Source organism: Bos indicus, chromosome 5 (genome assembly GCF_029378745.1).
Source record: "Bos indicus isolate NIAB-ARS_2022 breed Sahiwal x Tharparkar chromosome 5, NIAB-ARS_B.indTharparkar_mat_pri_1.0, whole genome shotgun sequence".
Classification (NCBI taxonomy): Eukaryota; Metazoa; Chordata; class Mammalia; order Artiodactyla; family Bovidae; genus Bos; species Bos indicus.
The window spans coordinates 59,219,339-59,229,874 of NC_091764.1; the positions used below are offsets into that span (position 1 = coordinate 59,219,339).

General features: G+C 37.8%; 2 pseudogenes; both read right to left on the reverse strand.

The window, feature by feature from the left end:
* Positions 1 to 1,085: 1,085 nt before the first annotated feature.
* LOC109558766 (olfactory receptor 6C1-like) lies at positions 1,086 to 2,026 on the reverse strand (annotated as a pseudogene).
* A 6,734-nt stretch (positions 2,027 to 8,760) lies between these two features.
* On the reverse strand, positions 8,761 to 9,992 carry LOC109558464 (olfactory receptor 6C3-like; annotated as a pseudogene).
* Positions 9,993 to 10,536: the final 544 nt, after the last annotated feature.

Below are 10,536 nucleotides of genomic sequence, written 5' to 3' on the forward strand. Positions count from 1 at the left end.
ATAATCTTTCAGTTTTTAAATGAAAATATTCACATTTTTCAATAAACTATACAGCATTTGGGAGAAGGCATTGGCAACCCACTCCAGTACTCTTGCCTGGAAAATCCCCTGGACGGAGGAGCCTGGTAGCTTGCAGTCCATGGGGTTGGTAGGAATCGGACGCGACTGAGCAACTTCACATTCACTTTCATGAATTGGAGAAGGAAATGGCAACCCACTCTAGTATTCGTCCTTGGAGAATCCCAGGGACAGGGGAGCCTGGTGGGCTGCCATCTATGGGGTTGCACGACTGAAGCAACTTAGCAGCATACAGCATTTAAAAACATTTCCCCAGATAAATAGTGAAGGGACTTCCCTGAGGCTCTAGTGGCTAAGAATCCATCTGCCAGTCAGGAGATACAAGTACAATCCCTGGGACAGGAAGATCCCATATACCATGGAGCAGCTAGTTCCCTCTGCCACAACTAATGAGCCAGTACTCTAGCGCCTACCAGCTACAACTACTGATGCCATGCACCACAATTATGGAAGTCTGCATGCCCAGAGCTGTTGCTCCACAACAAGAGAAGCCACTGTAAATAGAAACCCATGCACTGCAACAAAGAGTAGCTCCGTCTTGCCTCAATGAGAGAAAGCCCACAAGTAGCAATGAAGATTCAGTGCAGTCAAAAAATAAATAATAAACAGATAAATTTTTTAAAAACTATAAAATGGTCAAAAGACTTTCTGTCAAATATACTGTAAATGAAATTAATAAGATTATATTTCCCGTGTTGAGTAAACTAAATATCACATCCAATCTCAAAACAGGAATTTATATTAAACAATTTTTAATTTAAGAAGTTGCAACTAACAAAATGTTCATAAGAATGGGAGTCAGAAAGACATAAGAAAAGTTGTTTAAATTGAAAGAGAAATGTATAAACAAATATGATTTTAAACTCCTAGGAATAAAGAGAATAAACAAGATGGAATGGAAGCCATTTTGATTTGAATAACTTATTAAAATTCTTCACTATATATTTTTAAAAAAATTTCCTTGCAAAATGTCTCTAATTTATTATAACACATCATTTCATTTGCTTCTAAAAAATAGTCTTTTTTGCCATGTCCGTGAAGGCTTGTTTGACTTGCTGATTCCGTAGGCTGTAAATGTAGGGCTTCAGCATGGGGGCTACTGAGGTGTTTAGCACAGCCACTCCCTTACTCAAAGCAAGCCACTTACAGCCACTCCCTATCCTGTGCTGAGGTTTTAATGTACACAAAAATGCAGCTGCAATAAGAGATGGAGATGACAATCATGTGGGAAGAACATGTGGAAAAGGCCTTTGTCCTTTGATTGGTAGAAGAAATTCTTAAAATTGTTCTCATGGTGTATGTATAGGACAGAATTATTAATGCCAAAGCGAATATTAGAGTAAACTCAGCACAGGAAAACCCCATCATTGCGAGAAAGTTTGTGTCTGAACAAGACAGTTGAAGCAACAGAAAATAGTCACAGGCAAAATGGTCAATAATATTAGACCTACAGTAATCAAGGTTTAAGAGCAACATGAGTGCAGGGAATATGATTAAGAATGAAACTAGCCAGGAAGAGAAGACAAGCAGTGTGCAGACTCTGTGATTCATGATGGTCATGTAATGCAGGGGATTGAAGATAGCAATGTAACGATCATAGGACATGGCAGACAGAAGGTAAAACTCAGTGACTCCCAAGAGAATGAGAAAAAATAACTGAGCAATGCAATCATTAAAAGAAATGGTTTTATCTCCTGTAATAATGGTGGCCAAGAACTTGGATATACTGAGAGTTGTGAATGACACTTCTAAGTTGGAGAAATTTCTGAGGAAGAAATACATGGGGGTTTGGAGGTGGGCATCCAGCAGGATCAGGGTGATAATGGTCAGGTTCCCAGTGATGCTGAGCATGTAGGTCATGAGCAGAAAAACAAAGATCACAACCTGAAGCTGTGAGTCATCTGAGCCCCAGGAGGATAAACTCTATTGTTTCTGTGTGGTTTCTCATTCTTCAGTTGCTTGTTTGTTTTTCTCCTTCCAGGAGACCTACAAGAGAAATCACAAGGAATACACTAGAAGAGAGGATTACCAAATATCCTAGTGTCAGTTCAGTTCAGTTGCTCAGGTGTGTCTGAGTCTTTGCAACCCCTTGAATCACAGCACGCCAGGCCTCCCTGTCCATCACCAACTCCTGGAGTTCACTCAGACTCACATCCATCGAGTCAGTGATGCCATCCAGCCATCTCATCCTCTGTCGTCCCCTTCTCCTCCTGCCCCCAATCCCTCCCAGCATCAGAGTCTTTTCAAATGAATCAACTGTCCGCATGAGGTGGCCAAAGTACTGGAGTTTCAGCTTCAGCATCATTCCTTCCAAAGAAATCTGAGGGCTGATCTCCTTCAGAATGGACTGGTTGGATCTCCTTGCAGCCCAAGGGACTCTCAAGAGTCTTCTCCAACACCACAGTTCAAAACCATCAATTCTTCAGCGCTCAGCTTTCTTCACAGTCCAACTCTCACATCCATACATGACCACTGGAAAAAATCATAGCCTTGACTAGACGGACCTTTGTTGGCAAAGTAATGTCTCTGCTCTTAAATATGCTATCTAGCTTGGTCATAACTTTTCTTCCAAGGAGTAAGCGTCTTTTAATTTCATGGCTGTATTACTCAGCCATAAAAAAATAAGATAAAATTGGGTCATTGTAGTAACCTGAATGCACCTAGACTCTGTCATGCAGAGTAAAGTAAGTCAGAAAGAGAAAAACAAACATCATATTAACACGTATGTATGGAATCTGGAAAGATGTTACAGATGAGCCTGTTTGAAGGGCAGAAATAGAGATGCAGACATAGAGAATGGACATGTGAACACAGAGGAGGTAGGGCTGCTGCTGCTAAGTCACTTCAGTTGTGTCCAGACTCTGTGCGACCCCATAGACGGCAGCCTACCAGGCTACCCCGTCCCCGGGATTCTCCAGGCAAGAACACTGGAATGGGTTGCCATTTCCTTCTCCAATGCATGAAAATGAAAATTGAAAGTGAAGTCTCTCAGTCATGTCCAACTCTTAGCAACCCCATGGACTGCAGCCTACCAGGCTCCTCCATCCATGGGATTTTCCAGGCAAGATTACTGGAGTGGGGTGTCATTACCTTCTCCAGAGGCAGGGCTGGGTGATATGGATTGGGAGAGGACTGACACATATACACTACCATATGTCAAACAGAGAGCTAGTGGGAAGCTACTCTATAGCACAACTTGGTACCCTGTGATGAGCTAGAGATGTGGGATGGGGACAGTGGGATGGTGGCTTAAGGAACAGAGGATATATGTATACATGTATATATATGTATATACAAGTTGGTTCACTTCTTTGTACAGCAGAAATTATCACAAAATTGTAAAGCAATTATACTTCAATAAAAATAAAATAAGCCAGCAATATAAGGCATTTTTCATCTGTAATTGAAATACTTGTAATGTTAAAAGTTCTTTTATAGGTACTGACAACTAGTTTCTATGGAAAATGCTTTAAGACAATGATTTTTAAACTAAACATACTCTAATTTGAGCAATAACAATAATGGTTAATCTCTGCTACAATTAGTTTTAATTTCATTAGATAATGTATTCACAAATAAACTGGTAGTATTAACAAAAAATACACTTACAAAAAAAAAAAAGCACCTACTTATGAAGATTCTCAAGAAATTTCTGCTGTCTATTCATTTCTGAAGCCAAAATTCAACATTTAAGCTTTGTCAAAGTGGAAAATTCTGGGTCAGAACTTAGGTGTTTAGCTCCGAGCACGGAAATCTTATTCCCTAAGAAGCACAATGAATCCACCATTTCTCAAAAAATATGTGAAACACAGGTTTGAATAATCTCATATGTTATTTTGGTTAAGATTTCCTGCCTTAACTGTGGACAATCATAGATTACATCTTATGTGTAGTGTTAATCATCATCCAGAGCCCTCAACATTTGCATACAGTTTTGAGTATGCAGTAAAAGAAAAGAAAGAAAATTCATAATCATACCAGAGGGAGATTCAGAGAACAGAAGCCATGAAAATAACAGAAATAAAAAGAGATTCAAGAATATCCACACATATTTACCTTACAGTTTGAAAATAATGAGAAATAATTTCAATGAAGAGCTAATTACCAATGTAAAATAATTGGTATGAAGAGTCCAAGGAATACTTAGCCAATAATTAGAAGTAGACAAATAAAGGTTCATGAAAGAAGACAACAAGAAACATAGAAGGGAACAGCTACCCAATCCAGTATTCTGGCCTGGAGAATTCCATGGACTGTATTCCATGGGGTCACAGAGTTGGACACGACTGACTGACTTTCACTTCACTTCACAGTGGTTATCAGGAATTTATAGACCAGTGGGGATGAGATTCTTTAGAAGGAGAAATTTCAGAGGAAAAAATATATTAAAATGTTTAGGAAAAAATTCAGCAGGATCAAGAGGATAACCTCTCAATCATAGTCTATATTATTACTCTTGCAAAATAGAAACAGGAAAATAACAATTTACAATACGGTCAATCTGTCAGTCTAAGCTGAATGAACTCTATTTCCAGTCATTGGTTCTCAATTTTCTTTTATGTATTTACTGAAACCACATGATAACTAGTGAAAAGTAATATTAAACTGACAAGCTAAGAAAGAAACTTTTTCAGAATCCTATTTGTAAGCAACTATTTTTTTCTGCATAAGTATCATATGATACAGTCATGCAGCAAATTGCTTTTGAGATCATGATATTCTAAGAGTTCTTTCCTGTTAAATATTTTGTATAGTCCCTATTTGCCAAAACACATTTTTTAAAATATTTCCAGTGTGACTCCTACAATAGGAATGTTTTAAAGAGTCAAGGCATATGACTTTTGAATTATACTTTCTAATGATATTAAAAGAATAGCTGTAATATATGCTAAAGAGCTTCCCTAGTAGCTTAGTTGATAAAGAATCTGCCTGCAATGCAGAAGACCTGGGTTCAATTCTTGGGTCAGGAAGAATCCATGGAGAAGGAAATAGCAACCCACTCCATCATTCTTGCCCAGAGAATCCTATGGACAGAGGAATCTGGCAGGCTACAGTCCATGGGGTTGCGATAGTCAGACATGACTTAGTGACTAAACCACCACCAATATATTCTAAATGTTTGTTGCTCAGCTGGTAAAGTATCTGCCTGCAATGCAGGAGACCTGGGTTCGATCCCTGGGTTGGGAAGATCCCCTGGAGAAGGGAAAGGCTAGCTACTCCAGTATTCTGGCCTGGAAAATTCCCATGGACTCTAGTCCATGGGGTCACAAAGAGTCCTACTTTCTCTTAAGAAGTTCTACCTAAATTTGACAAGCTGTGCTACATATTCAGGACAATTAAAAACAACAATAACACTATTAAACTACTGGGGAATCAGAATTCAGAGGTCAGTGCTAATGGGAGGTGATATATCATAGACTATTAGAAGTGGTAGAGAAGATTGAGAATATAATTTTAATCTGCCTGCAATTGGGAAGAGAAGACCTCAATAATGCTAGGTCCTTATTAGGAGTGTGAGTGTATCTTTTATGGTAAGTAACTATTGAAAATATTGAAATGAAGCATTTCAGAGAACTCTAATGAAAAATTAATGGCTCAACTGGAAGGCAATGTATTTTTAATCAAACTCTATCTTGGTTAACACATAACAGAATCATAACTTGAGAATATTGAGAGATTCTTAATCTTCTCCTATGTTAGACTGTCTCAATATGGAACATGCATACATATATATAACATATATATATATTATTTTCACTTATGTGCTCTTAAAACTTACAGAAGTTATATAATGCTCCATGATCATTATATCTATTTTCTCAAAATGGAAAATGTAGATACACAAATAATCAAGAGAAAATGTCATTATTTTACTCTTTCAAAAATACTATTTATGAATTAAATGTCTTTTAATGTTCACCTCATTACCAAGCTGAACAGAAATCTTTAAAATAATCCAATCAATTACATAATATATGTATATTTCTTACTGACTACATTTTATTCTCTTCTTTTAGATACTATTCAAATCAAGACCCATATTTAAAGTAAAAAAGAAGTAAAAAATATATTATGGTTTAATGCTTATATGTTTCTGGCAAAAAAATCATGTAACATACTGTGTACCTGTGAAAATTTTTTAATTAATTAATTTATTTTAATTGGCTAATTACTTTACAACATTGTGGTGGTTTTTGCCATACATTGACATGAATCAGCCTCTGTGAAAATGTTTTAATCATATTTCATATTTTAAAATTTTGGTCAAATATAGAAATTGCTTTGATGAATAAAATCCAGATTATTACCAATGAAGGTATAATAGGAATATTAAGCATAGGAATTTCAAAATTACTTAAGGAAGGAAAAATTCAGCTTATTCTACTAATTTTGTTTCATTGTTAGGAGATATAGGCATATATTTTTATGTCCATGTGTATGACACTCTTAAAGAAATGAATACATTTTGTTAGCATTGCTCTCCTTCATTTAACAGATATTTACAATCAGTCTCCAATTAGCTTCAGAAGTGTCCCAAGTTATTGAAGGGGGTGCTTATTGGGTATGTAAACATTGTATTTCATTTTTAATTTTAATTTTTAAAATAAACCAGCAAGATAATGCACTTTTCTTTCATAATTGAACTATTATAAAACTTAACAATTCTCAAATAGAAACTAAACAACTAGTCCCTATAGAAAGTGACATAGCAATCATTTTTTAAAATATTTCCTAATTTGAACAATAACATTAATGTTTAATCTCTGCTACACGTTTCTCTCAGCTCATTAAATAGATTATGCATGAATAAATTGGTAGTATTACAAAATGTAAATTAATGTTAATATTTAACCTCAGATATGCAGATGACACCACACTTAATGGTAGAAAGCAAAAAATAACTAAAGAGCCTCTTGAAAGTGAAAGAGAAGAGTGAAAAAGTTGGCTTAAAACTCAACACTCAAAAAACTAAGACTATGGCATCTGATCCCACCACTACATGGCAAATAGATGGGGAAACAATGGAAACAGTGACAGACTTTATTTTGGGGGCTCCAAAATCACTGAAGATCATGACTGTAGCCATGAAATTAAGAGACACTTTCTCCTTGGAAGAAAAGTTATGACCAATCTAGCTGCTGCTGCTGCTAAGTCGATTCAGTCGTGTCAAACTCTGTGCGACCCCATAGATGGCAGCCCACCAGGCTCAGCCATCCCTGGGATTCTCCAGGCAAGAACACTGGAGTGGGTTGCCATTTCCTTCTCCGATGCATTAAAGTGAAAAGTGAAAGTGAAGTCGCTCAGTCGTGTCCGACTCTTAGTGACCTCATGGACTGCAGCCTACCAGGCTTCTCCGTCCATGGGATTTTCCATGGGGAGGGAGGAGGGAGGAGGGTTCAGGATGGGGAACACATGTATACCTGTGGCGGATTCATTTTGATATTTGGCAAAACTAATACAATTATGTAAATTTTAAAAATAAAATTAAATTAAGAAAAAAAAAAGAATACTGGAGTGGGGTGCCATTGCCTTCTCCAACCAACCTAGACAGCATATTAAAAAGCAGAGACATTACTTTGCCAACAAAGGTCCATCTAGTCAAAGCTATGGTTTTTTCAGTAGTCAGGTATGGATGTGAGAGTTTGACTACAAAGAAAGCTGAGAGCCAAAGAATTGATGCTTTTGAACTTTGGTGTTGGAGAAGACTCTAGAGAGTCTCTTGGACTGCAAGGAAATCAAGCCAGTCAATCCTAAAGAAAACCAGTCCTGAATATTCATTGGAAGGACTGACGCTGAAGTTGAAACGCCAATACTTTGGCCACCTGATGTGAAGAGCTGACTCAGTAGAAAAGACCCTGATGCTGGGAAAGATTGAAGGCAGGAGGAGAAAAGGACAACAGAGAATGAGATGGTTGGATAGCATCACCGACACTATGGACATGAGTTTGAGTAAACTCGGGTATTGGTGATGGAAAGGCAATGGCACCCCACTCCAGTACTTTTGCCTAGAAAATCCCATGGATGAAGGAGTCTGGTAGGCTGCAGTCCATGGGGTCGCTAAACTCTGGCAGGACTGGGCAACTTCACTTTCACTTTTCACTTTCATGCATTGGAGAAAGAAATGCAAGCCACTCCAGTGTTCTTGCCTGGAGAATCCCAGGAACAGGGTAGCCTGGTGGGCTGCCGTCTATGGGGTCGAACAGAGTCTGACACGACTAAAGCAACATAGCAGCAGCAGCAGCAGCAGGGAAGCCTGACATGCTGCAGTTCATGGGGTCGCCAAGAGTCAGACACGACTGAGTGACTGAACTGAATTGAACTGAACCTAAACACAAATGTAATATAATATTTACATTGCTTGCTACATTAAATATAACTTACATAAAACTAGTTTATATTCCTGATAACTAAAACTCAAAGAGAAAAGAAACACTTTGAGAACTGGGATAACTACTTTCATATAATCAGAGGAAAAGGAAGAGATGAGAAAAAAGTTTCTATTGAAGAACATGAAGAAAATTAGCTTCATTGAAACAAGGCTTTTGTAAAAATAACGGTGAAAAGAGAGAAGGATGATTGTCAAATGTAATAAAAGGGAGGAAACTACAATTATATACACTATTATTATTATTATTATCGACACCTTCATTTATTTCCTTAATACATCATGCAATAACATATTCAATTGTTTGAAAAAGAAACAACTGTGTGTATTATATTCATGAAGGCTTTTTTCACTTGTTGGTTCTGTAAGCTATAGATGAAAGGACTCAAAAGTGAGGCAATAGAGGTATTGAGTAGTGCTATTCACTTTTAAAAAGATTCTCTTTGACTGATGGTTTAACATACATGAGGATGCAGCTATGATTAGAAAAGAATATCACAATCATGTGAGAAGAACATGTTAAAAAAGCTTTTTTCCTGTCATTAGTTGAAGGGATTTTCAGAATTGTTAATGCAATATAGGTACATGATGTGAATACCATTGATAATGGGACCACAAGAGTCATCAAAGCAGAAATGAATCCCATTGTCTCAGTGAGCTGTGTGTCTGAGCAGGAGATCTGCAGGAAGGTAGCTGGGTCACACATGAAATGATCAACAATGTTGGAAGCAAAAAAGGCAAGGTTTAGGGTTAAAAGGAGAGGTACAAAGATGATCAAAAAGCCAGCAATCCAACAACAGAAGATAAGAAGTGTGCAGATTTTACTGTTCATGATGGCTGTGTAATTCAGGGGCTTACAGATGGCAACATAGCAGTCATGGGACATAGCTGCCAGCAAGTAAAATTCAAATGCTCCAAGTAATAAGCTAAAAAACAACTGTGCAATACAACCATTATAGGAAATAGTTTTGTCCTCCATTTCCATAATAATTAGAAATTTAGGGATGCATGAAGTAGTAGTAGTTGTAGTCAGAGAAGGCAGTGGCACCCCACTCCAGTACTCTTGCCTGGAAAATCCCATGGACGGAGGAGCTTGGTAGGCTGCAGTCCATGAGGTCGCTAAGAGTCGGACACAAGTAAGTGACTTCACTTTCACTTTTCACTTTCATGAATTGGAGGAGGAAATGGCAACCCACTCCAGGGTTCTTGCTTGGAGAATCCCAGGGACAGGGAAGCCTGGTGGGCTGCCGTCTATGGGGTCACACAGAGCTGGGCACGACTGAAGTGACTTAGCAGCAGCAGCAGCAGTAGTAGTAAAGAATAATTCTAAAAAGGAACAATTCTGAAGAAAAAAATATACGGGGGTCTTGAGATGAGGATCCACCTTAGTGAGAGTGATGATGGTGAGGTTACCAATAATGCTTAACAAGTAGATGAGAAGTAGGAAGATAAATAATACTATTTTCATTTGTGGGTCATCGGTCAAACCTGCCAGGATAAACACTGTCACTCTTGTGTGATTTCCCATTAATGCCCTCTACTTTAGGAAGTCTACATAGAGAAAAAAAAAAAAGTGGTAAGGAAGAAAACAATGTTCCCATTTGGAAAATGAAAAGGGGGATAACTAGTGTCTAAGGTAGAGTTAGCAAATTGAAATTTCAGACGGGAGAAGTGAAAAGCAAAAGAGAAAAGGAAAGATATAAACATCTGAATGCAGTGTTCCAAAGAATAGCAAGAAGAGATAAGAAAGCCTTCTTCAGCGGTCAATGCAAAGAAATAGAGGAAAACAACAGAATGGGAAAGACTAGGGATCTCATCAAGAACATCAGAGATACCAAAGGAACATTTCATGCAAACATGAGCTCAATAAAGGACAGAAATGGTATGGACTTAACAGAAGCAGAAGATATTAAGAAGAGATGGCAAGAATACACAGAAGAACTGTACAAAAAACATCTTCACAGCCCAGATAATCACGATGGTGTGATCACTGGCCTAGAGCCAGACATCCTGGAATGTGAAGTCAAGTGGGCCTTAGAAAGCATCACTACGAACAAAGCTAGTGGAGGTGA